Raw genomic sequence first — 3,435 nt, forward strand, 5'->3', positions numbered from 1 at the left:
TTTTATTTTAGGGTGAACTGTCCCTTTAAATAAAGGACCCATACTGTAGTTATCGATCTCTTCAACCAGCCTCTCAATGCCATCCTATGATAACAGATAGGTGGCAGGAGTGGATAAGCAATCTCTTCCAAATTCCTCCCTTCCATATCCCCCTCTCCCCAAATCCCCCAAAACAGCAGCTGCTTTGTCTCCACTCCCTCTCTGATTGCAGTCTTCTGGCAAGGCCTGACGGCATGCACACACCTGCTCACACTGACCTCCAATCTATCGCCTCCACGCCTGCCCGCCACAACTGCTGGGATTAGTGTGTCTGGGATAGGGGATAAGTGAGAAGGGCGGTGGCGGCCTTTTAGTCTGACATGCGTGTCCCGTCACTCACTTGTGACACTGAGCGTGTGTGCACAGCTGGCTGATTCTGCCTGCCTCTGTGCATGCGAGCGGCCTGGAGGATTGCGTGTTGTGAGAAAGAGCAACTGGAGGTGGAGACAACCATGATAAGACTTTAAGTGTGCATCCCATGTAAGAGCCTCTGGGTACTTGGTTTCAAATCTTACATCATCTTACAACAACAAATAGATAAGCAACAAATCTGTCACATACAAGTCCCCCAACTAACTGCACCTCTTTTAAAGGAAAAATTCAACCTCCACATGATCATTTGTATATCAATTACTCACCCTGTGTTACACTGACTTTATGAGGAAAACTGTATTTTTCTCGCATGCCTGCTGTGAACAAAGAATCCAAAGACTCTTGATGAATTGAAGCCATAGGGGTCCATGTTTAATGACAGCAAAACTATATCAAAACATCTGTTTACAAACTCTCACTCAGCTCACGCAGTATAAACAAATAAGTCTCACTTATCCAGTCCCATGCTCAGTACTTCCCAAACAGACAGACTTTTCAAAAGGAGAACTGGCAACACATTCTCACTCCGACCTCATCACATATGAACGTTTGGTCGTGGACCTTCCACGTCCAGATACAATGTGAAAGGTACCCTGGGTGTGTTGGTTGTTGATGCTCTGGGAAATTTACCATTTGCATACACTCTCGCCGCTCTCCCGGGTGAAAGTCGCTGTTTCTTGGACCCATCCACCACCCATCCCGTCCGCCCTACTGGGACTTTCGTCGCCTTAACTTTTGTTCTTGTCCCGCTGTGTTTCCCACTGCCACTGCCGAGCGCCGTTAAACTTTAATGCCGACTGGCTGTGTATCATGCCGATGTTAAGGGACAGCTTTTTTCTTCGGTGTCTGACGCTGCAAGTCACTGTCCAAGTGTCGGATTTCGACAACTTCCCAGTGAGACCGGATTGGAACTGAACTGAAAGGAAAACTCATCAATGCTCTCTTCAAAGCCAGACTCCATTGACAAAAACAGTAATTTTACCTCACTGAACACGGAAGCTGCTGGTTGGTAGTTTGTGTCATTGCGTGACATTGGGTGCTTTAAAGTGTTAGTTCAGTTCCCCATAAACAGATGTTTTGATGTAGTTTTCTTTTCAAATTCAACATTACACGAAGCAAATAACTGATGTACAAATGGCCATTTTTGGGGTGAAGTATTCCTTTAACGTGGAGTCAAAATGTCTTTTTTAGTTAAGGATTCAAGATTCTCACCTCCCTTTAATGTTTTACATCAGCTGATCTAAAACCTCTGATGGTCCCTTGAGATCAAAAAAGCAGAAGATTTGTTTTCATAGTAACCATTTAATATCAATAAGTGTCCCTTTCTGATCTGAAATGCTTAATTATTTGCTATGTGTAGTTGTAAACATACAGAGAGGTTTTGCTGGTAGTGCGTACAGCTCTTGTTGGGACTGTAATGAATGCAGGAGGGTGAATGTGGTGATGGTGCAGCCAAAGGAAATATTTATATGGATACAATTACATGGACAGTATTTTGACACTTAATTTTTATGGACTGTGAGTGGACATTTGGTTGGAATCTGACAAGGTTACTTACAAGTCATGTTAATACTGTTATTTTGATTCACCTCAGTTTATGTTTTTTATTATCATGGTTTATTTGCATCTATTCTATCTATTAGTATGAGTCCTGTCTGGTGTTGTTTTTTTGTCTTTTGAGGTGGTTTTGAGGTCATTGAAAAAATTGAAATTGAATAAACTTTAAGTCACAAAAAGTGTCTTCTATGGTTTTGCATCTTTCATTTGCTGATTTATTTATTTATTTTTTACTTGCAGCAGTAGGAAAAGAATAGGAGTTACTAACAGAATAATCAATGACTCTATTCTATTCTTTCTATTCAAGTGTTCCAGTAAGCCATGACAGTGACAGTGAGTCAGCACACACAATACCAGGACCCTGACACTGAGGCAGCTCAGTGGACGTCAGCTATCATCCATGTTATTATTTACATCTGTGCTTTTAATACCAAAACATGCCAACAAAACATATCTACTTATTGAACTCTTCTAGGCCATGTATGTGTGTGTGTGTGTGTGTGTGTGTGTGTGTGTGTGCATGTTCTGTGGTTTTCTAACATGTTCTCTGGCTGTGCAGCGATCACAGGTGTTCATTCCTGCAAGCCTGTCTGATGGATTAACAGCTGCCGCCACCGCGTAATCGTTGACACCCCCCAGATCTGACATTACACACATTCTTATTCTGATATGACAGCTGCACACACACACACACACACACACACACACACACACACACATGCACTGCACAATTTACACACACCAAAATCATAAGGCTGCGAGGACAGTGCCATTTGTTCCCACCTACACAAATGTGCTCATGAAAATAGAGCTTTATATTAGGTACCCTTCAGTCTGAGAGAAATACTCTGACAGAAATGCTGAAATAAAGAAAAAAGCAGAGACAAGGTAAGAGCTATACAAAAGCCAGAGAAACGAGAGTGTGATATTTGTTTGATTTTTACATGCTGCACAGCTACTGTCGTTATTATTCATATCCCTCCCCAGGGAGCCTTGTTTGAAAAATGGGACTATAGCAGCCCCCCCCCCCCCCCCCCTCCATGTCACCGTCTCTTTCTCTCTTACACTCACAAACACCCACGCTCACGCACACACTTGTTTGGAGTCTCATCGGGGAAGTACAGCCAGGCAGCGTCTCTCTTTCTCCCCCCCTTCTCCTTCCCCCTTCCCCTCATCTCCCTCCTTCCCCGTTTTTTTTCTTCCTTCACTCTTTCTCCCCAATAGAGAGTGATCCAGCTCGTCTCCTCTCTCCGTCACGCGGGTAATCAGCCTCTGCTATTTCATTTGGCTCAGTAATGAAAGCAATCCCAGTGCTTTTCACTGCGGCGCAGCCCAAATAATGAGGGCTGCCTCACCCCTCCTCAGCCACACCTCACCCCCCCCAAGCCCTCACCCAACTCCCTCCCAACCCTGCTGTCAGTGGATGAGGGAAAGCAAATGTGCGTGCGTCTGAGTGTGTGGAGCACG

This window comes from Epinephelus fuscoguttatus, linkage group LG10 (assembly GCF_011397635.1).
Source record: "Epinephelus fuscoguttatus linkage group LG10, E.fuscoguttatus.final_Chr_v1".
Classification (NCBI taxonomy): Eukaryota; Metazoa; Chordata; class Actinopteri; order Perciformes; family Serranidae; genus Epinephelus; species Epinephelus fuscoguttatus.